Source organism: Artibeus jamaicensis, unplaced genomic scaffold (assembly GCF_021234435.1).
Source record: "Artibeus jamaicensis isolate MK-2021 breed Jamaican fruit bat unplaced genomic scaffold, CSHL_Jam_final scaffold_3307, whole genome shotgun sequence".
In the NCBI taxonomy this organism is placed as follows: Eukaryota; Metazoa; Chordata; class Mammalia; order Chiroptera; family Phyllostomidae; genus Artibeus; species Artibeus jamaicensis.
Window position 1 is genome coordinate 763,051 of NW_026522040.1, and position 25,771 is coordinate 788,821.

General features: G+C 42.7%; 1 protein-coding gene and 1 long non-coding RNA gene across 3 annotated transcripts in view; one reads left to right on the top strand and one right to left on the bottom strand.

Annotated features, from left to right (window-relative positions):
- Positions 1 to 3,322, bottom strand: part of CHRM2 (cholinergic receptor muscarinic 2) — a 146,057-nt gene extending 142,735 nt beyond the window's left edge. The window contains exons 1-2 of one of the 2 annotated variants that reach the window (XM_053657114.1): positions 3,176 to 3,322; positions 2,746 to 2,908 (exon numbers count right to left, since the gene is read on the bottom strand). The gene's annotated coding sequence lies outside the window, so the exon portion shown is untranslated. Of the gene's footprint in view, positions 1 to 337; positions 422 to 2,745; positions 2,909 to 3,175 lie in introns of those variants that run through there. The other variant, XM_053657117.1, reaches the window with a different exon arrangement.
- A 263-nt stretch (positions 3,323 to 3,585) lies between these two features.
- LOC128626147 (uncharacterized) overlaps positions 3,586 to 25,771 on the top strand; it is a 28,458-nt gene continuing 6,272 nt past the window's right edge. Inside the window, exon 1 of the long non-coding RNA XR_008390070.1 lies at positions 3,586 to 3,853. This is a non-coding gene — a long non-coding RNA (uncharacterized LOC128626147). The remainder of the gene's footprint in view (positions 3,854 to 25,771) is intronic.

Sequence of the window (25,771 nt, forward strand, 5' to 3'; positions counted from 1 at the left end):
CAGGATCCCATGTGGAGCCGTGGAGATTTTAATGTTAAGATGGCAATCCCTGTCCCCCAAAGCCAAGAAACTGTGGGGACCATTCTAAAGCCTCCCCCAATTCTGCGTCCCAGGACTCTCCCCACTCCCACCTCATTGAGATTTTACAACAGTAAGTGGACTTGGCTGGCATTTCTAAAGCCTTTTTAGGGGCAAGTTTTATTTTTCCGTTGGCAGTGGCATAATTGTTTAACTCAGTAAAGCATAGAGAGCCCACAGAATTTTCTTATCGCTGGCACAACTGGAACACATCACTAATGTCAGTGATAACAATCAAATTCACCTGGCATTAACTTACTGCTTCTTCAGTCCTTGGCTGCCAAATCCTGCAAAGCTGCGACACACCGTCAGCAGTAAATGTTTTCCTTCACTGGACCAGAGTCTCCAAAGTCCACCTTCTGAACTGCAGCCCAATGCAGCCCAGTGTGAACCTCTCTTGGCCAACACAACTGGTTTACTTCTGTTTGTCAGTGCCCTTGTTGTTAGGCCCCAGAGACCTCTCTCTGTCTCTCACGTGTACACACACACACACACACACCACTGACTGTAGTTTCTAAAGTGTACCATCATTCTTATTCGTGCACCTACCAATAAAAGTGTGCTACCCCCTGACATATGCTTTTCAATCCTATGTATACACACACATAGGCAGTTTGCCAACAAAATGCCAATGCAGGGCCTCTGCCCAGCTGAGCACCAGGAGTTTAACTGCTGCCTCACTTACAGGCCCTCTTCGCCTGGTAAAACAGGATGGCCCCGAGTGAAGTCAAGGGCTGGTCCACCCAAGACCCAGCCATCCGGACTTGCCTGAGTGGCTGCAGAGGGGCCGCCCACCCCGGGGTGGGCTCTGGCCTGAGGCGCGGGCAAGGGGAGTTAGAGGCGGGGAACCACAGCCAGAGCTGGAGGACCGTTTTCCCCCAGAGCCTACCCCGCCCCCGACCTACGCCCGACCCAAATTCGAGTCGTTCGCAGGCCTTTCCTGTCGCGCCTCGGGGTTTTTTTTTTGGAGAATGGGTTGGCTCCGTTCTCCTCTGACTCGGTCCTTTGCGGAGCCAAGGCCGCAGCCATGACCCTGACCGGCCCTGGCCGCGGGATCTCAGGGCTGTGGAGCCGGGGCTGCATAAAGGGGCGCGGGTGGTGTGCGGTAGAGCGTGGGGACTCGTGTTTGTGCTGCTGGCTGCGGGGACTGGGGGACTGACGCGCCACACGGCCGGCTGCCAGGTACCCACTGCCACCCAGCGCTAAGAAAAAGAGCAAGAGAAGCAAAACAAACCAGAAAGAGAAAAGAGAAGATGAACGGGAAATAGAAAGTCAACGTGGGGGGATTCCGGAGCTGGAGGACTGGGAAGCGCCGCTGCGCTTTTGCTGGGCTGGCCGCGCGTGGGCTGGCGGACGCGTAACCCCCGGTGGCCTCCGCCACAGACGTGCCGGGGCCGTGAACTAACCGGCATAAGGACACCTGAGGGCGACTCGGGTGAGATGTCTGCGGGCAGTTCCGCTCGCTTTGGGTGTCTACTCCATTTCTCTGCTCTCCTCCCGCCTCTCTGCGCCGAGGGGATATTTCCACACAGGCAACAGCCCTGGTCTCAGGACCTGGGGACACTGGTGAGCTGGGTCAGGGACGGTGTGGCTCCAGGCAGCCTGCAGGACGGCGATGGCAGGAGGGTAAAGAAAGAGGGACCCTGGAGGGCGGCGGAGGCAGAGATGTGTGTTTCTCTGGGTCAGTAATTCCGGGGGAACATTGACCTCCTGAGAACTCCCCTAAGCGAGCCTCCTCCTACCCTGCTGGGGCGCCCACGGTCTCCAGCTTACAGGTGGAATTTCTGCGTGATCTACCCTGCGAGGGCTCCGACCGCACCTCGGGGGTGCCGCGAGCTCTAAGTTATTCCTGATCGCCCAGGTCCGCAGGTGCGGGTGGCCCAGGGACACGGGAGAGCAGGCAGTGACCACTACTACGAACCGAGTCCTGCCAGGGTAGCCAAGAGCCCATCGTGGAGTGGGTGTTGTAGAAGCCCAGGCACAGTCTGGGATCTCGTGGGCTCCGCGCTGAGACCCTGTCCCCACGCCGAGGCGGGCAGCCGGCCTCGGGTATGGAGCTGATGCGGGGTGGGGTGGCAGAAGGCTACCCCCACCTCTGTCCCGGAACCGTTAACCCATTCTTACCCACCCCGCTGCTCCTTGGTCGTGGTCCACGAACCGCAACACCAAAGAGCGGAACCCCGGGCGAGTCTGGCCTCCACCCCGCACGCCTGGAAGACGTGGCCAGACTCCAGGCGGAAAGAAGGGAGAGCGGTAGGAGAGGGTGAAGCTCTCCTTGTTGTTTTCGTGCCGGCGTCTCGGGGTTGGGGAGAGGGTCGGGTGACAGATTGGGGGTGAAGGGCGGGAAGAGAGAGCGATCCCCACTGCAAAGAGTGGCGCCCAGGCTGCCTCCCACCGTCCGCGGGACTCAGTGACCCGCGGAATCACACCCCTGCCCTGCGCGGTGCCTCCTTTGCCCCTTCCTTCCAGACCCGCCATCGCTGCCCTCAGCTCTCCAAGCCCCAGGAGCCAAAGTTTCCGTTTGAGAATCTGCACTTGTGGAGAACCAGCATCCTGTTTGTCAAGCCCCGGCCACTGCGCGCCGAGTGTTGGAGAATCGGAGGGAGCCGGCTGTGCCAGGGACCCTGGCGCGGAGGAGCCCAGAGCTGGGCAGAGCAGTGCTCTTACCTGCTGCCCGTTTGGCTCCAGCTGCCTCCCCGGACTGCGATTTCCCTGAGGCAGGATGACAAGAGTGAGGAGTCCTTCGAGGGTTCGGGGCTGACCTGCTCGGGCACGGGCTGCGCAGGGCTCAGAGTCCTAATCCAGCCGCTGGCTGGCTGTCTCCCTTGATCTTGAGAGAGAAAAGGAAAAGATTAGTTAGTGCCGCGACACCCGGAGGGGTGGGGCAGGGGAGGCGGGGAGAGAGCGGACCCAAAGATTCGTGAGAGCTGTGGGGCTCTGGCACCAGCGGCCAGAGTCACGCACCTCATTCAGGTCCGAGTCACTAGGCGAGCCAGGAACCCCGAGTCGGTTTAAGCTGAAATGACACTAACGTTGCCCCCTGCAACCCAACGCACACACCAAACCACCCAAGGAGAAGCAAGAAAGACTTTCAAACCTGGCTTTCCCGGAGATGAGTCTGGAGAACAAAACAGAACCGAGACCTGGGTGGACCGGCGAGCTGGGCGGGATTCATTTCTTCACCAAAGTGCTCGGGAAAGTAGTAATTAGAGTAGCGCCAACACCTACTTCAGTGCCTGTGGCTATTTCCTACTGGGATTTGCGGTTGTCAGATGCTGGCCAACCCGCAGGCTGGCGTGTGTGTGCGCGCGTGTGTGCATGTGTGTGTGCGCGCGCGCGCGTGCGCTCCCTGGAGTGAGTCCCTGCACCCAGCGCCTTTGGTATGGCAGGAGAGCGCGTCTCTGTTCGTGCGCGTATGTTCGATTAGCTGCAATGGGCGGACAATTTCTGGAGAGAACATTTACAATTTTCTTGCACTATGACAGGATTAATTGCAGTCGGAGGCGCTCCTCCAATGAAATCGTCTCTGCTCTCTCATTTGGCGGCTTTTCTGAGCAAATATGACAGCCTTTTCTCCAGGCTCCTTTCCGCTCCTCTCCACGTCCATCCCCAGAGCCCTGCTCTCCATCTGCAGTTTCTGCATCAGAACCTTTACAGTTACCACCCAGTCCCATCCCCGCAAGTAAAGGATCGCTGGAAAAGTGGCACAAGACACGCTGGGAAGAGCGCAGTGCTGCTTTCAATGGCCGAAGATGCCCGATGCCCGTTTTTCCAGGTGGGAAAATGTTAGAATCAATCCTCTAGGCTTCTTAAACACACAACTGTGCTAAACTATTCACGGATCGTTTACCACCTCGGGGCATTGACGAGCATGTTGGAGGGAGAGGTGTTTTTTTTTTTTTTCCTCGTTTTAAACAGGGGTCAGTGCCCAGGGTTTTGATAGGCATTCAATTACAATGACTTTATGGTGCTTCATGGAATTTGGGATCTCCATAAAAAATTAGGATGCAAACTTTTTGTGTTCAGATCAGCCTTGGAGTATTATTTCTTCATTCTAATGAGAAATTCAAAGAGCACTTGTTATATCTAGGTACTAACCCATTTGATAAAGGCACAATGACAGCTCTCTGAAGCCGGGGACCAGACTCGCTTTTATGAAAGTGCATGAGAATACGGAGATGACTCCAATGCGTGATATGTTGTACACCCCGCAGCCTCTCTCACCCACCTTTGGCAATCCAACAAAAAAGTCGAACCCTTCCACTGAATAACACAAAATTAGATAAATCCTTTTTTTTCCTGTCACAAAGACAGACAGTGAGCAGGTTAAAGATGCATTGGTTTAATATAGTTCATTAAATTCAGTTCAATTCTTGATGCCTAGGCCTTTGCTAAGTGTCTAAGAGCAGAGAGAACAGCAAGCGTCTCTAACATTAGTGCCAAGGAAAGTCACTCATATGAAACACCTGTATAGCAATTGACAGTCAAGATAATTAATTGCACAGCAATGTAAGTTCATTAATAAATGGAAACCTTGAAGTTCAAAATTTCTGCCCTTTCTGTTAACTCAGAGCTAACACGAACCAGGACTTGGCACAAACTTGATTTTGCTGGATTGAAGTCACCCTGAAATAATGGGTGATTATCCTGTGGCTCTACCTTCAGTCTCCACACCCTCACATCCTGTGATCGCTGGGAGATGTGAAGATACCTGTTAGCCAATCAAGGCAGCTCTGCTCAGTCTTGATCTTGGCCTCCCCCAGCATTTGGTCCATTGCATTAAACATATGATTTTATCATTTCTTCTTTAGGTGCTCCTTTGAGAATGAATGCACGTTTTCCTTCCTTCCCCCATTATTTCTGTCTGCTAACCTCCCATAAATCTAGGGAGTTGTTTGACTGTTTTTGAACACACAGACACAGCAGAAGGGGAAAGGGAAATGGACTCCTAACCAGCAATTGAGAAGAGGAAAACTCAGTGATCTGTTGCTATTTTATTCTTTCATATCATTAATGCTTTCTTTACCAACAGGGCTGCGCATTCCAAAAATAGCAATAAAGCAAAAAAGTCAATGAAAGCTAGGAAATATTTCCTGAAACTTGAATAAAACCGAGTCTGTGAGTAAGTGAACTACTATGTCCAATAGAAGTCACTCTACTACAGTGTTTTGGAGATCAGACAGGCTGCAAATGAAAGCAGCATTTTTAGCAAACAATCAGCAAGGATGCCCATTTGCTTGTTCTAGGGCATCAATGAAAACATTTTTATATATATATATATATATATATATATATATATATATATATATATATATATGTGTAGCTGTGCCACTAAATGTGTGGTTTTGAAGAAATCATTTAATTGCTCTGTGCCGCTGTTTCTTACTACATAACGGGGTCATCGTAATATCTCCTGGGGTTGTTATAAGGAACAATAGGCTTAACTCATGTATTTTTTAGTGGAGTGCATCATTATAAGACTATCAGTCAAGAATTTAAAGTGCAGATTCCTGGGTCATGTGTCTGACCTACTGAGTCAAAACATTTAGGAGTGAGTTAGTCTTGACAATGAAAAGCATCAATACCACACATTAAACATGTTCAACCTTATCCATTGTAACACTAATCCTAAGAAACCCAATTCTTTTTCCCTCCCAGTTTTTTTCTATACAAGCAAAGATCATACATATTCTGAGCATTTTATTTTTATCTCTCATGCCGGTTCATTTTCTCAGATAAAAGAGTATTCCCCCATCCTAGGAATATAGGTTTTACATTTATTAGTAACCCCTGGTGTGGAACATTTCAAAAGTGCTTTTTTAAAGACTTTAAAGGGTTTCCCTTTATCTACATGCCTATTTTCCACCTCAAAGAACACTAATAAATTAGTAATTTCCACTTTTGGAGCCAAACTTCATTACCTGCAACGTCACAAGGCTGGTTTTAGGTCTGGGCCGAAAAATTTGGATGCCTGACAGGGATGACTTTGAATCTCTCGAGTAAGAATGGAAATAAGTTCACCACTAAGGTCAGGAGAAGGGGAATGACTGAGGGCTCTCCTTCCCGGGAAAGTGGTGTGTATTTTATTGTGCCACATTGATTTCAGTACAGCAGTAATTAGGCTTCAGTAATTAGATGTGCAAATCAGCACTCTGTCATCATAAGTGGATTAAGAGGGTGACAGGTTCAGCTTGAGTGATTTCCCGCCAGGTGTGGCGGCCAGAACATTTTCAGAATTTTCTGCTTTCAAAGAACCAAGGAGACAAAGGTGAGGACGTTGACCATGGGGAGAAAATGAGCCGAGACATGAGATCTCGCCTCACTCTTTCTTTCCCACTTATACAAACTGTTCCGGAGCTGAACTGGGGAAGCACAGCAGTTACCAGCTGGGGGTTGAGGAGAGACCAGCTGGTTTATCTGATGTACCTGAAGGGGTCCAGAGCAGGCCTCCCCAGAATGTGTCACCTGGGCATGAGGATTCTTTTGAGCTAAAGGCACTTCAGACCCTCCAAGCTTAAGAATTGCTTTCACCTCTCCCTTAAGGGATTTAGATCCTGGCCTTCACCAAAATGAAGTATTCTCAGAAATAAAGTTTTATGTCCTACCTGTATGTCAGGGGGAACATCTAATTACCGAACATCTGCTCTCCTCATCAACCTGTGAGTCACCCTCCTCACCTCTAAAGCCCCAGGTACCTGTTCCATTTGCCTCAAGATGGCATATGTACCTCATTTTACCTTTCTGTCCTGGAACCTCTTGTATGTGTGTGTGTGTGTGTGTGTGTGGGGAAGTGTGGAGGGGATTCATATATGTATGAAATGAAATGAAGTTTTCTCCTGTTAATTTCTCTCATGTCTATTTGATTATTAGACAAGCCAAAGAACCTTTGTGAGGCATAGGAAAAATTTTCTTCCCCAACGTATGCTGAAGAAACCTTTCTGTTCCTTAACCTCAGTTTTTGAAATAGAACAATCCTGTGTCACAAAGGCACAGCCACTAAATGACAGTCGCTTCCTAAAATGGGTTCTTTAGTCTTCCTCAGTTTCGAAATCTCAGTCACAACCCCATCAGACACACACTATTCTTCTTAGAGTTACTTATTTTCCCCACAAACCCCCTCAGAAAGTAATGGAAATGCTTCTATTCTTTAGCTAGAGAAGATCATCTCTTTTGCTCCTAGAAAACCCTAAGCGTTCCTCTTTCAAACCCAGCAATGGGAGTTTGCATGCACGAAGGGGATGTCTCTGAGTGACACCTGGTGACAGCCCAACCAGCAATGATTTGCTGCTTTTTCCTTTTCCTGTTTTTTTCTTGAACTGGGCATCATAGCTGCCTGACTGACACTCTTCCTCTCCTAGCACTGGTGGTGTTATCTAAAGCCTGAAAACATTTGCTGCTGCTGGGTCTAAAATATTTAAAATACAGAGTTATTTTTCCAACAGGGAATGTGAAGGAGGGGGATAAAGTGAAACATCGCCCCACGAAACATGGAGCAGCCGCGTTGGTGACAAATTGGTGTGAAGCACGCAGATGGAAAAGGCCATCTGGGACGTGTGTTCACTGAGGGAAGCATGTCGGGTGCGTGTGTGTGCACCCCTCTCCAGGACTGCTGCTGAGTTCCTCTTCAGAGGCAGACCTCTAAGGAGAAGTGAAACAGTTCAACCACAGACACCTCAGGGGATACTGTGATGAACAGCTTCAGCTTCCCCTTTTCAGGGCTTGAGTTAGATGCTGGACTCTCAGCTGGAGATAAGATTGTAGCAACTTCTATGTGAAGGTCTTATGAGACTCTTCCCTGTGATGGGGCCTCACGTTATTAGACTCAGTGGCTCTTTGGGAAGGACAGAGTAGCTTCTAGGAATGCTCAAAATCTTCCTCTGGAGGGAGGCCTTGTTTCTCAGAATCTAGAGGGAACTCTGTCCATATTCATAGGAGCTCACATAATTTCTCACACCATAGACTTCCCTGGTTCTGAAGCTAACTAAAAATGGCCCTTCAAGAGGCAGGTGGAAATTGTAACACATTTGCAGAAAACATACTGGGAGACACCACAGCATAGGACAGCCTTGTCATTCACTTTGATCTGCCCCTATTTCTGGAGAGTGACTGAGATAACAGCACTGCATAAAGAAGTGTTTTGCCAAACAAGACTCAGCTGAGCATGTCAGATAATATCACTGTGCATAGACCTTTCCATTTTATCTTTTGTGACAGCATGGATGGACCTGGAGAATTATTATGCTAAGTGAAATAGGCCAGTCAGAGAAAGACAAACACCATATGATCTCACTTACATGTGGAATCTAATGAAAGAAATAAACTGATGAACAAAACAGAAGCAGAAGCAAAACAGAAACAGTAGACTGACAGCTGTCAGAGGAAAGGAGGTGGGAGGCTGAACGAAAGAAGGGGAAGGGATGAGCTGAAGAACATATACGCACAACCCATGGACACAGACAATGGCATGGTGAGGACCAGAGGGAAGTGGGGGTGGGGCCTTGGAGAAGGTGGACAAACGTGGAGGGAGGGGAATGGTCGCATCTACAATAGTGTCAACAATAAAAATAAACTAGTGCATCCAACTAGTGCACCCAAAAGCATCCTTAAAGCATTCCTTGTTTACCGTGCCTAATAAGATGGATCCTGGAGACTTTGGCCTTTTCCCTCTCATTGACTCAGCAAGGTGACTGGGTTTTGGCTGAAGGGCCTCATTTACAAAACCTCATGGACAATATTCTATAACTAACTCCCTGCAGAGAGGAGTGAGGTCAGGCCCCAGGCAAAGTGCGTGTACCTGCTCCATTCCTACAAGGCTTTTATTGACAAACCCATTCCTTGAAAGGGAGTTAATTTAAAAAGAATGCCCAGCAAGCACGTGTGGGTAATTATTGAACATCTTCAATGACAGCAACTTGAAACCTTCCCTCAGAGTGCCACAGCCTACACAATGTCCTCTCTGTCTACCGATGACCAGATAGAGTCCAAGATTCTCCCGCTTGATGGTAACCCCTTGGCAATTGTTCCCATGCAGTTCTCGTGGAGACAAGCTGCTATAGCTTCACTTCCTTCTGCGGGGGGCACTTTGGACAATGCCAGATTGCATCTCTGAGGCTTGAGCGTTCTCAGAAGCCTTCCATAAACTGAATTGAAGTCCATATTGACATTGACTCAACACATATTTGTATATCCTTCAGTCTTCTCTTAGATATGAGGGCAAGAACAACAAACAAGAAATTATGAGAAAAGATTCTGGCCCTCCAGAAGCTTCACCTGGTTGGAGGGAACTACATAAACAGAACTGCTGTTCTTAGGCACCCGGGATAAAGTCTTTGATGTCAAAACCCATGGGGGATTCAGGCAAGGCCCTGGACACTGGTCTACCAGGGAGAAGATTTCAGAAGTGGAGTCTGCCTAAGTTGTACTCTGTTTGGGATTTGGGAGCTTTAGGTTTGATCTTGGGAGTAAATACTCTGGATGATGAAACAGCACTTAAAATATTTAAAGCAATCACCAGGAAGGTACTGTTACAACTGAAAACATATGTTAATGACCACAGAAGGAGGAGCAGAATATGCCATTCCAAAATATGCCTCTTTGGCATATTGATTATTTTGAGCTGGTTTATTTTAAGACACAGCAGACACAGAAGAAGTTCTGAAAACTAAGTAGAAGTTATCTTTTTGGTCTGGGAAAAACTACTCTTTGCTGAACTAAATTACTCTCCCAAGACCTTTGGGGCATTAGCTTTTGCTGCTGTAAAGTTAACTCTTTGGCCAGTAGTGGTGAAAATTGTGCAGGGACCCCACACAAGAGAACATCTTGCCTGGCAACACTGGTACCACAGTTCCCTAGCAACATGCTCCAGCAACAGAGGACTTTTACTTAATGTTTAGAGCTGGGTTTTAGCTTTCAGTTGGCTAAGCAGTCTCTCCCTAGTCCCAACTCTCTCACACAGGTATGCTTCAACAAAATTTGGAATTAATTCCTTTCACTTCCCTTGCCTGGAACTATAGTGCAGTTAATTAATCATTGATTTGGAGTTTATTTTTTGTTTTTGGATTCTTAAGAGACATTATCTTATATGCTATTGGTTAGTGAAGTTATTATGCTTCCTGCCATGAACCTGTGTTAAATAAATTGTTGACAAAGACAATTTCAGTCTCTGAGTATAATTTTATCTCTCAAACCAAAATGGTGTCTCTGGCACATGGACACTTTTACAATTTCTTGAGAAGAAAACTCTAGGTCAGGGCTGACACAGGTCATTCTAATTATAAACTAATGGCATTGGGGAAGAGAGCAATATTATTAAGGACTGGAATGCAGTCCCTGTTTGTGGAATGGACTTAAAGGAATGGAAACCTGTTCTGAGCCATCATTTATACTTTCAGTGAGCAGAATAATACTAGGCTTATCTCTGGGAATGTCCTCTATATGTCTTGCTCCAGTGCTGGCCCAGAGCAATGAATGAGAGGATGAAAATGGAGGAAAAATGTAAATTTTCAAGATGAAAGTGGGAATATGCCACTCAGCATCTAAGAAGAGCAGATCTTTGCAGAAAGCTTCCTTCTAATCATCACCAAAGCAGGATGACCTGGTCTATGCTAGGAGAGTGAAGAGGAAGGAAAATCACTGAGGTGCAAACAGTAGACTTGCTTTTACAGCCAAAACCTGAGAAAGATGGGACCCAACGCTCCCCACACAGCAGAGCAAGGTTCAGGTTCCAACTTCACTACTCATTAGATATGTAATCTTGGACCACATGCCTCCCGCCTCTACAGCTCAGTTCCCTCTGTAAAATGATGGGGAGGTTCTGCCCCATAGCTATCAGGATAGTTAAACAAAATACTTGTGAATTATTAACTGTAGATCCTATGTGATGAAATTGTGCTGTAAGTGACTGATTTATTTTCTACTTGCCCAATTCCATCTGTTCCTCCCACCCCAGATAGGTGTTTCTTCCTTAATTAAATATAGTGTTGACTTAGGAGAATATTAGCCAACATGTGGCTGAGGACAGGGAAATTTTGGACAAGATGTTAACCTTGTTCACTTAAATCTCACCAGAAAAAAAAATACATGTGTATCCTAAGCAGAAAAATGAAAGAATCTCTGGTGTCTCCTTTTCTTGGCTTTCTTAGTCCCTTCAGCTCATGGTATTGAACATCAAATCGAGGTGCCCCTTGTCCTTATATGGCTGTCAGTGAAGAAAGGTGAAATTCATCTTCTAAAACAAAGGTGCCTGCCCTGTCCTCTGTCAAACATAGCACCAACACTTGCTTTGATCTGGTTTCTAAAATTATGATGAGTGATACCTGTTAACTATAGAAAGTAGCATCTATCCTCAGAGCATAGGTACACTCTGATAGAAAAATGATATAGGGAAACTCCTGATGCATCTATGCATTTATACAACACACTCAGATTTTATTTATGACCCAACTAAACTTACAAATGTTCTCTCATTCCAGCCTTTTAGCTCTTAAACATTCTCTCAGGTCCAATTACTCCTCTGTCCTTATGCATCTTACTGACTGGCTTGAGATTCACCAGATAATCTTGACTTCAACTCTCTATTTCCTAGTGTTTCAGTGAAAGTTTAGACTTGGACCTCTTAGATTAAAAAAAAATCTGGTCTGAACAATGCTCCTGCTGTATCTTTTAAGCCTAACAACATTTCTTATAAATTGCAGTTTGATCACTGTGGCTGGGCTGTAAGCACAGCAAACCCTTTCCCTAGTCACCAAGTCCATTTCGTTTAAGTATATTCAACCTCAAATTTATTTTGGTATGGTTAATTGCTCACAACATGAACAACTATGGGGAACATTTCTCATGATACTATTACATAAAAATGATGATGATTTTCACAAAGAAATGTTAAACTTGTGTTCCAATATGAGTTGTCTTTGGCACTGGGCTTCTTACCTTGGTCAGAGCACTAATACACATATTAATATAAATCCATTATTTATATACTATTAAAATTAATTCCAAGACATTAAAAACATCTTACTATGATTGCTTAGAGACAATGACTTACTTATTCTGCAGTGTTACAATTAGCAAAATTTCTTATCTTATTCTCTCTCCTCTCTAGAACTTTTTATTCTTATTTTTTATTCTCAAATTAATTTGTGAGCTAAAAGGGAAACATTGAAGCAACAGTCTAATGAAGACAGAAAAATGGGAATAAGTCTGAACATAATGGCAGTGGATGAAAGGAGATTAGGGTGGAGAGAGGAAATGTGGGAAGAGACACAGATACCAATGGCATACAATTGGGAAGCCAGAAATAAGCCCACATGTATATGAGTAAATAAATGTCAACAAAGAAGTCAAAAACACACCATAAAGAAAATTGAAAAGCCACATGCAAAAGAATGAAACTAGACTATCCTTTATCTGCATGTACAAAAATTAACTGAAAATGGATCAAAGACCTAAATATAAGACCTGAAACAATAAATTACATAGAAGAAAACATAGATGCTAAACTTATGGACCTTTATCATAGAGAGGATTTTATGAATTTGACCCCAAACTCAAAGGAAGTAAAAGCAAAAATAAATGAATGGGACTATTTCAAAGTAAAAAACTTCTGCACATCAAAAGAAACTCAACAAAACAACAAGGCAATGAACCAAATGGGAGAAGATATTTGCAAACAACACCTCTAAAAGGGGTTAATATCTAAAATATATAAAGTGCTCATAAAATCCAACATTAATGAAACAAACAATCTAATTAAAAATGGGCAGAGAACCTGAACAAAGACTCTTCCCCAAAAGACATACACATGGTCAACAGATACAAGAAAAGATACTCATCTTCACTAGCCATTAGGGAAATGTAAATCAAAACTATAATGAGATACCACCTCACACCTGTTAGAACAGCTATCATCTACAAGTAATAACAAGTGTTGGGTAGGTTGTGGGGAAAAAAAGAACCCTTATTCACTGTTGGTGGGAATGTAAACTGGTACAGCCACTATTGAAAACAGTATGGAAGTTCCTCAAATAATTAAGAACAGAGTTATCATGTGACCCAACAACATGTTTTCTGGGTATCTACCCAAAAAATCTGAAACCATTTATTCACAAAAATGCCTGCATCCTTATGTTCATTACAACTCCCAGTGGCCAAGATATGAAAACAACCAAAGAACTCCCCAATGGATGAATGGATAAAGAAGATGTGGTACATACACACAGTGAAATACTACTCAGCCATAAGAAAAGATAAAATACTGCCATCTGTGACAACATGGATGATCTTGAGAATATCAAGCAAAATAAGTCAGAGAGAAAAAGTCAAGAACCATGTGATTTCACTCTTGTGAGATATAAAACTGAAAGCAACAAATTAACAAACAAGACAGACAAAAACTCATAGACACAGACAACAGTATGGTTGTTACCTGAGGCAAAAAAGTAGATGGAGTGGGGAGGTATTAAAGGTAGAGGGAGTTGAATGTATGGTGATGGAGGGAAACTTGACTTGGGGTAATACACACACAATGCAATATTCAGATCAGATAGAATAGAAATGTACACTTGAAACCTACATGATTAATCTTATTAACCAATGTCCTCGCAATTTGTTTAATTTAAAAGAAATAAGGCACTTACTAAGTGAAATCCAATGTCCTAATGGAGCCAACACTCATGATCTAAAAGGAGACAATAGGGAACCACCTCCTAGGTCCACCACAAATACATCCATGGGAAGCGGGAAACTAACACAATCCCTACCAGGAAAATGCGATCGTGTTGTTTTCTGCTCCTTTTTTAAACTGTGACAGCTCAGTCCTCAGGTGAACCTGGAAGTCCTCAGTGCCTCAGATGCAGCTTATCAGTCCATTTCATGGAGATCTCTGTCGGGGGTGCCTCAGATGCAGCTTACCAGCTCATTCCATGGAGATCTCTGTCGGGGGTAAATAAGCAGCAAAAACAAGAATAGTCCCGAAAAAGCTCTCCTTTTCTTTGTTTTTGCTTGCATTCTCCCTTGTGTGGTGACAGTTTTCTCTGTGTGCCTCTTTAGAAACCTGAGGGCAGAGACGAAAAGAAGTTATCCAAGAGAGACTGGGGGTGTGATGATGGACAGGAGGAGAGAATTGAAATGGGTAGCGACCGAGTGGCTAAGGACAAGGGTCGGAGTCTAAACCCCAAGCCAGCGTGCCACAGTGTTTCTCAAAATGGATCCATGGCAAACCAAAACATTTAATCTAAATGTTTTATTAAAGATATAAATAGCATCTTTAATGCCAGTTTTACAAAGCACAGCAGTACCACGCAGACAGCATTTTTTAAAGCATTTCTATGTGAATGTGTAAACAAGCAGAGCATGCATTTCATTTTCAATTAGCCCTGAGGAATGAAAGTGACTTTTCAGTATAGATAATACTTCATAATACAATCCCAAACAACGTAACTTCATAGATGAATGGTTTTTTGGAGCAGATCTCAAGTCTCCACTCACCTTTTCCTAAGTCGGCTCAGCATTGCTAATGTTTATGTTTCTCCTTAATAGTGACTATCTCCACTCACTTTAAAAATAACTTACCAAACATTGGTTGATTTATGTGCATACTTCTGTGAGATGAGATCAGCAAGTGATGAAGTTCAGCTTCTTGGGGAAAGAATGCACTCAGTGCACAGTATCTCTCTAAGGAAGTAGGATGGGCTGTGGGAGTATGTACCTGGCCACATCTGGGAACATCGGCCCCTTGTAACTAGGTCATTTGACACATTGAAATAAGGTACTCAGAGACATGATCACTTGGCCAATATCAAAAGATGAACTCATCCCATATTTTTTACCTACCCTAGTATTGTAAATGTATGACTTTGGGCTTCATGAGTTTAAAACAAATGTTCATTACTAGATACACTTGTTCTAAAATGAATCGCCAAATAGCTTGGCTTCTGAAAGGGAGTTCACAGTGATATCTTAATGGAAAGTGCCCTGAATCCTAATCTCAATTGTCCAGAGTCATATAGTCTTGGTATGGAAGTTAACTCACCCATGCTCTATTCTCTTTACCTGAAAAAGAAAAAGGGTAATGTATCTGTCCTAAGTGATTCCAGATTATTTGAAAGATATTTTAGTACCTTAAGATTTATTACATTTTGAGAGATCCATCACTCATAATACTCTTTTGGCCAGTGTTATGATTATTTTTTATAATCTTTAATGTTAATATGTAGTAAGGGTGTTAGGTAGAATATACCCCCCTCCAAAGATGTTCAAATCCTAATCCCTGGAACCTCTGAATTTATGACCAAACATGGGGGAAAAAAGGAATTTAGATGGTAAATGGAATTAAAGTTATTAATCAGCTGACCTTATGATAATATTATCTAATCCTGCATTATTCAGTTGGGCCTAATGCAACCCCAAGGTTCTTGAATGTGGGTGACTGAAGTGGAGGACTTAGTATCAGAGTAATGTGATGTGAAAAGGACTTTACTGGCCATTGGTGGCTTTGTGGATGGAAGAGACCATGAATCAAGAGATAGGCAGTCTGTAGAACCAACATTAGAGAAAACATTCTCTCCTGGAGCCTCCAGGGGGAATGCAGCCCTGCAGACACCTTGGCTTTAGCCCAATGAGATCGGTATTGGACTTCTAAACTACCAAATTTTGAGATCATAAACTCGAATTGTTTTAAGCAACCAAGTTAATGGAAATTTGCTAAAGCAGTCATATGAAACTAATATACCAAGCTTCCACTAGTGTCATAGAAAGTGACATAGGTATTGTATGAATAACATTAATTTAGCTTGCCCAAATTTCCAGGTGAGTACTTACATTAGTTGCAACATAATTGTGCCAAGTATTATGCCCAAAAGTCTCAGTCAAATATTATGGTTACAATAACTTTCTTAGTGTGGGGATGAGATGGGGGTACAAAAACTTTAAAGAGTCAGTTTATTGATACTAAATGTTCAGCACTTAGGACAGTTCAGTTGATATTTACCAGTTTTGAATCAGTGACTTGGAGAGAGAACAGGACACATTTTTTATTGCTCCTATCAAAATAGACCCAAGTAGTCAATTTTTCCAAGGTGCCTGAGATTTGGAGAATAATTGGTCTTATCATAACCTGAAAAGGAAGTATAGAGTCACCTCACTTTGGGGTGATTCTTATCTTACCATCAAATTCCCTCACCTGAGTTTTGACCAAGTCAGTTGGAGCGAAAGCCACATTCTCTCTGACCCAATGCTCTATCCTACATACAGCCTCTATAAACTTTCTTGGTCTGAATTGCCTTCCTTATGTCTCCCTGTGTGCAAATCTCAAACTCTTCCTTCAGTCTCATAGCCTTTGCTTATAATCCACCTTTACAGTTCAGCAATGCTCTTGATTTAGAATAAAGGCAAACTGAGCTCATTAATAGAAAGCTTGGATAAGAGAAGGTACCGATTCAAAAGAAGCCATCGTGCATTATTCACTCATTCACTTAATAAACAATATTTTTATTGCCTACCATTAAACCAGGCATGTTTCTACTTGCTAGAGATAAAGACAAAGCCTTGCTTGCATGGAGATATTGTGGGGGGAAGCAAGCAGTAAACATCCAGATAGAAAGATAGATAGATGATTGATTGATTGATTGATTGATAGATAGATAGATAGATAGATAGAACAGTATTACACAATGATAATCACTACAAAATGCAAAATCAAGTAAAGAAAGTAGTGTAGATTAGATATGAGGATTTTGAGAAATATTTATAGTGCTTGTTTCTCCTGGGCACAAAGTCAGACTGAAGTTGTGGTGGGATAGGGTCCTGTGATTAGTTCTACTTACAAGATGTGAATGGCACATATGTGACTCAAGGCTAAGAGTTTAATTACTGGCATGAGAACCTTAGGGGCTCCCCTTTCTTCTGATACAGCAACGGGCAATATTCACAATAGAAGGTCCACAGTCTGGGCCCCTGAGAGACTTCTACTAACCACAGTGAATGTCTAGTGGGATTGTGAAATAAAACTTTTTTGTCCTTCCCTCCACAACATAATCTGTTCATTTTGACTGATAAAGATAGTCTGGGAAGACATGGCACTAAGGGGATGAAATTTCATCCGAGACCTGAATGATGATACTACCTACATGAGCCATGTTAAGTTCTAGGGTAGGACTATTTCAGACAAAACAAATAGTTAGTGTGAAGGCTTTTAGACAGGCCCTAGCCAGGATCTGAGAAAGTGCTGCATAAATCTGAACCAAACTTGGACATGAATCATAACTGTGGACATTGCTTAGGATCCCAACTAGTCTCTGAATCACTGCAATGTCATCATTTTTACCCATTCATTTATTAAATAAATATTTATTAAGCAACTACAGTATGCCAGATTCTGGACAAACCATCTGGGAAAAAAATGGTGAATAAAGATGGAACTTTCAGTGTAGTGGAGGGGACAAATATTGAGCAAGTAAGTATACAAATTCAATGGAAATGACAACTATGACAAATGTAATGGAATAAAAGGTCATGTTTCTCTGAGAATACAGAACGGGGGGGTTTAAATCTCCCAGAGAGGTCAGAGAAGGGTTGCCCAAGGAAGTGAAGCCTGAGCTGCCTCCTTATAGAGGAGGAGAAATTAATCTGAGAAAGAGTTGGAGGAAATGTTTGCTAAAAAAAAGGAACCACTGGTCAAATCTTCTCTTGTGGGAGAGAGTAGTCAGGGTAGAAAGGCCTGGAAAAGATCCAGTGTGAATGAAAGGAGATGGCTAGCCAGGTGGGGAGGATGGAAACCAGTCCTGGAAATATGGCCATGTGTGGGAACTCAGTCTTCACAATTAAAGTAGTGGGAAGCTGTTGGTGGATTTCAGCAGGTGTGAGGAAAATGACTATGATCAAACGTGGTGAAAACAAATGTTCTGGCCACGGTGAGGAGAATGAGTTGGAGGAAGGCCAGTGCGCATAGGTCAGGTGGCCCCTGCCTAAGACCAATGGACAGATTACAGTATCTTTAACTGAGACCTTATGTTGGCAATACAGAAAAGCGGTGAATTCCAAAGCATTGTATGATGCAAATTTTGTGAAATTTGGCGAAGCATTGGTAGGGTGGAGGAAGAGGGAGAGGATGAGGATGATGCCATGAAATCTGTGCTGGTGGTACCACTGACTATACCTGGGAACACCAGAAGGGACCAAAGTTCTCAGAGGGGGTTTCACGTTGGTTATATTGAATTGGAAGGAGTTTTCACACCAACAAGAGGGGATGGAAACTACAGACCTGGAACTCAAAGGTCTGAGTTAGGTGTATTACTTTGTAAGCTGTTTGCCCCTAGGTGGATACTGAAGGCACAGGCAAAGCTGAAATTGTAGAATGAGGAGGAGCAAAGACAGAAGGAGCAGAAGATGAGGGCTTAGAATTAGAGCTGGACCAGGAAAAATGCCAGGAATTTTTGTGAGGGAGAGAGGAGGGAGTGGGGCAGAGAAAAACAGCAATATGAGAAAACGTCTATTGGTTTCCTTCTCATACATGCCCCAACCAGGGAACAAAGCAGCAACCTGGGTATGTGCCCCAACTGGGACTCAAACCCACAACATTTCAGTCTACAAGTTGATGCTTCAACCATTTGAGCCACACTGTCAAGGGCCAAGGACAAGGCTTTAAGGACAAGTTCTCCACAAGAGAATTTACTTCACAAATTAATCATTCAGACTACTTGAACTAGAAGATAAAGGACAGTTTTCTTTTTCAAAATGTTTTTCCCAAAGTTGAGTGTTTATTCCAAGCCCATGACCATGGCAATGCAGTGCACTCCGAGATAAGCAGGCAGTCAACACACCTGTGGGGACAGGACACAAGCTATTCTTAGGTTTTAGGACAAAAGTAAAGCAATAACTTAGAAGACAGACTTCTACCACAGGCAGGGCTCGGGACACATCTGTGTCCAAAGCAAACAGACCTCTCCTCTGGTTTAAAAGCAGATGTTTTAAAAAATCATAAGGTATGGTTTCTGGGAAAATCCAAAATTTTTTTAAAATATGGAACTCTTAGAGACTTTGTTACCTGATTTCCTAACCTACTGATGATTAACTGCACCCAATTGTAAAAGTCGAGGAAGAGGCATATAGATAGACATCAAGGACAATGGACAACTAGAAACATGGCATGAAGTGGGTGGGGGGAGGACAAAGAGAAATTGTACCAAAGCCTCAAGAAATGGTGCTCTCTGGGGCCAGAGCCAGGACTCACAACCCTTCTAACCCCAACGTCCCTTGGTGCCCTTTCTGTATTACAAGTTGGCTAAATGCTTTTGGTTCATCCTGATGATCCTGTGATAGAATTATGTTAACTCTGTTCTTTAAAATGGCAGATGAGCTTGTATCCATGTTAGATGAACTTCTTTAAAGAAAAAAGTGACAGCTCTTGAGGGAGTAGACTTGAAAATTAAACTTTTCCAAACTTCTCATTTAACATGTGAGCTAGCTAAATATACAAAGCATGAATTAATCAGTGCCTTAGACAATAGTCTTTCCTGCCTTTAAATATTAGTTGGGAGCATATTCAAACTTAGTGTATTAAGTTTCGTGTCTTAGTTTGCTAGGGCTGCCAAAGCAGAGTTCCATGGACTGGGTGGCTTAAACAAGAGAAAATACTGTCTCATGGTTCTGGAGTCTAGACACCTGAAATCACAGTCTCAGCAGCATTAGTTCCTTCTGAGAGCTACAAGGGAAGGCTGGGTTCCAGGCTTCTCTCCTTGGCTTGTGAAAGTTGCCTTCACATTCATGTGGTGTTCCCCAAATTTGGCAAGTCTCCCTCCAAACGTACTGTTTTTATGAGGGCACCAGGCATATTGGGTTAGGGCTCACCCCAATGACCTCATTTTAACTTGTAAAGACCCCATTTCTAAAAAAGGCCAATGGACTGGGGTTAGGGTTCCGGCATCATGAATTTGGAGGAGATGCAATACAATCCAATACATCCACAATACAATCCATAGTGACAACCATGCAAAATGAGTAAGTGAGTAAATGATGGTCAAAGTCATGCTCTTTAAAGTTTATTTTAGTATTGCTGATGGATAGCTTTAAGTTCACTTGCTTTGTCTGCTTCATGATCAAAAGCAGTGTTGAATACCTAATGATTGATCATGATACTTCCATTATACTTCTCAGTCATACCTTATAAGTATGCTCTCTTCCTCCTCTGATTCTCTTGTAACCTTGGGAACATGGAACCTATACTGATCATCTAAATATACTTGTAGCATCAGGCATTGTGCTTTGAACATGATTAGTCATTAATAAGCATTTTTTAATGTGGATTGAATTGAAATGTTAGTTGAGATAATAAATTGGCTGAGTGACTATGGAACTGTGCAGAGTTAACTGACTCACAGAGGAGGTAGTTTTTGTCTCATTCACCAAGTTCTAATTAAATAAGGTAATGAAAAATTAACAAATGGTGGCTCAATTAAGACCAAGCCTAACTTTCTTGTCCCTGGACATTCATTGGCCTTGCATTCCAGAAGTGATTTTAATGAGTTGAAATAAATCAGGACTCTGATCCCATCTCTAAAACAATAAACCTAAGGACTTGGTGGTCATACTGTCTCCAAGAGTCAGTCCAGTAGCTTCTTGTACCTAGCTAGTGAGGTTGGCATAATTAGAGTTAACCACATGTGATAGAATTTTCCTCAAGGCCACATGCTATTAACTGAAATGAAAGAGAAAGGATAACTACATGCAAATTACACATAGTTTCTGCACTGTTCACTAAATTTATCTATAGGTTCTGATATCGTTTTAGGTGATTCAGGTCTCAGTTTTAACATCGCCCTTTGAAAGAAGGTACTTTCCTGAACATACAATCTCAAGCTACTGCCCTACCTCATTCATTTCCTAACACTGTGTTCTTTCAGGAATTTCATTTTTTGTGTGCTGACCACTATTCAATATAACCTTTTACATTTCTGTTTACTATCTGCTGTTCCCTGCTCCCCAGCCCTTCATTCTTGCTCACTGATAGTTTGCTCATCAGGCTTGGCTATGGAAGAAATCCAATATCTGACTGGTGTGACTCTAAGACTCTTCTGTCCCCCTCACCAGCTCTCTGACTCATCTCTTACCAGTCCTTCCCACCCCACTGTTCATACCACTGAAGATGCAGCGTTTTTCTCGCTGTTCCTCAGAAGACACCTCAACTGCCACTTCCTGTCTCAGAGTGTTGGCATTACTCACCCACGCTCCCCTACCCACTGGCAAAGTTCTGACAGCTGAAGTCTGCATGTTTCATGCTTGTACTTCTTTTAGGTCTGTTTTCAATATATCCTGTTGCCTTTTATTTTCTCCTGATATTAAAAACCTTTTTTTAAAAATTGATGACACTATTACAGGTGTTCCCCGCATCTCCCACCTCTGCCCACCTCTACCCAACCCTTGCCTCCCCCCATCCTGGCCTTCACCACAGTGATGTCTGTGTCCATGGCCTGCATATATATTCTTAGGTCATTGTCTTCACCTTCTTTCATCCAGTCTCCTTCACCTCCCTCTCCTCTTCTACCCCCGAAACTCTAATGTTTCATTTTGTCTTATTTTTCTCCATGGTACCACTCACCACCTGACATGCCATACATTTATTTGTTGTGCTAGATGCTGTCATGCATCTCTCAGATACTGTATGTTCATTCTCAACAATGCACAGCGTGTTGTCTGCTCACAGATCCCAGGTAATAAACCTGCTCCACTTGACATGGTTCTTGGCTAAAGAATTCGCTCAAGGTTCTGTCCCTCTCTAGAGGCAACTACATCAAGTACATTGTCAGTGAAAATGCCATCTCAACTCCAGGCCACCTCGGAGGTTTTCCAGGCCCTTGTTAAACAAAGGCTCAGTTCAGCCTTTCCTTCTGCCCAAACTTGCTTCATTCTCTCTGACATGTGTTGATCCCTATTACACTTCCTGTTCACAATACCCATTTCAGAGTCTGTTTTCTTGGAAACAGAAGACAATTCTTACCTGGAATATAAACTCCATGAGAACAGTGTCTTTGTCTATCAGATTCACTGTTATTCTCTGTTGTATCCCCCAGTGTCTAAAATGGTGCCTAAAACAAGCTTGATTAATATTTGAACAAATAAATGGATGAGAAGACAGTATGTCTCCTTCCAGAGAAGAATTTATGGATGTGGATGGGTTCTATAGTTTTTAGTGGGGGTCACTAGAGAACTGCTCTCAAGAGATATATTCAACGTCTTTGAAGAAAGATGCTGCCACACTGTGAATAACCCCTGTGGATAATGTATCTTACATAACACAATTTTAGTTTTTAGCATCTCCACAGAAACATCCAGAGTCACCCCAGTGTGATCTCATCACTCATTTCCTAAGAACGATATAAAGAAGACCTATTAGTAATTATCTCTCTTTTTTTTAAGTGATGAAACTGAAGGTTGGAAAGTTTAAATGGACTCATCTAAAGCTGCTTGTCCTTAGCACATGCCAAGACTAATACTGCAACTTGAGTCTTCTGAATTTTTGTGCCATGTTCTTTTTCATTATTTTGTTAGGAATAAGACTACCTATTAATGACTGTGTCATTTCATAGAAATATTTACAACCCCCCTACACACATCTGACTTGCCCAAGCTTTATTTAAAACTTAATATCCTGGTTTTGGTGACCAGGCATCCCTCTTTGATTAAGACTCACAAAATCCTCTGTAGAGTTGAAACAACTTTAAATTAAATTAAAAAAGAGTTTGTTGCTTTTTAGATTTATTTGTGAAGTCCTTCATACATACTGCAGGGATAGAAATCATTATGCTGTTGGTCTTCATGAGTCTTCCTTCTAAGAACCACCAATTAGTTACTATAGAGATGCCAACATGGCTTGTCAATAGAACGTTCTTACATAAAGTCTAAATATGAATAGAAGATATGAACAAATTATTTAATATACAAAGGATACATTTTATATTGATATAGAGATCTGTCTTTATGCACCCATGTATAAATACACAAAACAAGAAATAAATTCAATCAAGACATGTATAATAACCCTGACTGGTGTGGCTCAGTTGATTGCACATCATCCTGCAAAGCAAGAGGTTGCTGGTTCGATTCCCTGTCAGGGCACATGCCTGGGTTGCAGGACGAGTCTGTGGTAGGGATACATGTGAGAGGCAACCGACTGATGTTTCTCCTCTCCTCTCTATCATAACATTGATATGATATGTTTCATATCAATATTTCTCTCCCTCTTTTTCTCCCTGCATTCTCCTCTCTCTAAAATAAATAAATAAAAATCTTTAAAAGACATGTATAATAATTCTAGCTAAGTGGTTTTTAAAAAGCACATTATATCTTATATTTTTTACTTCATAAGAGGTTGCTTGCATCTCATGAGAAGTCATTAGGAACATCTTAACGGGATGGTGACCACAGAGCTGTTGGAGAGAAGTGTTTGTCAGAGGAAGGAGTAATGCCAATACATTGCAGTCATGGGAAGGCACTGCTTGGCTCCCCCGCTGTGGTGAGCACAGATGGTGGGTGACCCTTCTGTTGTTCCAGACCAAACCTATCAAAGGTGCAAGGGCAGACCAGGATGGCGAGATGCAGGACTGCTCCAGCCAGTGGCTTTGGCTGAAGGATTCTGCATCGACCTTGCTGAAATTTTTTCTGGAACTGTGCTACAGTCCAAGATTCTTTTTACCCAACCCTCCTTCCTCGCCTCTCACCTTCCATAAATGTTAGATCTGTATTGCCATCTCAGGGATCTCCTGCCTCTTCCCCCAGTAAATAAGTCCCATGTCAGCATCTGCTCCTTGGCAGACCCAAATTAATGCCAAGTAATTAAGACTTTATGGATGGCAGAGCCTCCCGCCCTCCCCTCTCCTTTTTTTGCACTCACACACAAGATTCAATATAACTTTCAAAATAACCCAAGTGTTTTTTTTAAATTACAGTTGACACTGAGTATTATATTGGTTTCAGGTATACAGCATAGTGGTTAGATATTTGTATAACTTATAAAGTGATCCTCCCAGTAATTCCAGTACTCACCTGGCACCATGCACAGTTATTACAGTTTTATTGACTATATAACCTATGCTGAACTTTACATCCCCATGACTGTTTTGTAACTGCCAATTGGGACTACTCAATGCCTTCACCTTTGTTACCCCGCCCTGCCGTCCCCTTCCCATAGGGCAACCAGCAGTTTGTTCTCTGAGCATCTATGAGTCTGTTTCTATGTTGTTTTGTTTATTTTTTAGATTCCACATATAAATAAAATCATATGGTATTTGTCTTTCTCTTTCTGACATATTTCACTTAGATAACACACTCTAGGTCTACTCATACTATTGCAAATGATAAGATTTCATTCTTTTTAGGGCCAAGTACAGGTAATATTCCAAAACATGAATTTGAAAAGGTATATGCAACTCTATGTTCCTTACATGGTTATTTAAAATAACCCAGGTCTTGACTAGTCATCAGCAAGTGTCCAAGAGACATCCAGAAATCACTCTGGGGCAATTTCATAGGCTGCGTTCATCCCTGGAATGTGCAAAAGGATGCTTTTCTTAATGTGACTATTCTTCATGGTTAATTTTTGGAATGGTTACAGGTAGAAAAAACAACCGTGGTTGAGATTTTTAGAAATTGTTGCATGTAATAGATTCAAATGGAGAAACATAATCTTTCTTCGTTAGAGAGGAATGAATGATAGTGAGCTCTAGATAAATGAGAAGATACAGAAGAATGTTGCAGCCATGCCCTCTGTGAGAACCTACAAAAACTGCCACAATCACCAGGCAGCTGTTCCTGTTGCCCATAACAGAGGGAGGAATGTATCTTCTGAGTGACAATCTTCCTTTGCAGTGATGCGTGCATGCAACTGTTTTTTTTCCCTTGATATATAGCTAGTTATGTTACAAACCTGACAATGCAATAGTAAATAAACCATTTTTTTTTCTGGAAAGCATTTGTGTTTATTCTGATGTCCTATGTAAGATGTGCAAGAGACAACTCTTTGGTACGTGTTCCATCTTGGGATACACTACTATCAGGGTAAGTACACTGAAAGAGATCTCTGCACGAATGCCAGCTCCATCAGGAATCAGCCACCAGCCTTTGGGCAAATCACCATAGGCTCTATGACTTCAAGTCCCATCATGCAAAACAGTATTATAATACCCAGTATCCTTAGCTCAAAACATTACTCGTATTCAATGGAGATGAAGTCTTTACAAGAGCCATGTAGATTAGAAAGACTGCACAAGAATAAAAAATGTTTTCTTTTTACAAAAAATGTCTATGTCATGAAATTGGCAAATTTTAAACCTCCTGGTATCTCACTTGTTAGAACAAAATCTTCCCAATTTGAATATGAGGGCTGGGTGAGTGAGGGGCTCCTTGTGACCTTTCCTGTGTGTTGCAACTGCCTTTTGTGGTTTTCATCTCTTAATGCAATGTGTTCTGTTGGGTAATACTGGGTAGATCATCTCATTTCCATTTACAGGCACAAATATAGATTTTTAAATGTATCCCCTATAATTGATAAATCAGTGACTACGGCACTAATAAATATGAGCTGAAGTTTAAATTTGAATCACTTTTCTCTCCCCCATAACAGGACCCTATAGTGGCATTAACATTTCTGTTTAATATTTTTATTCCTCAAACTAAAATAGCAACAAAATTACATCTTCCAACCCCC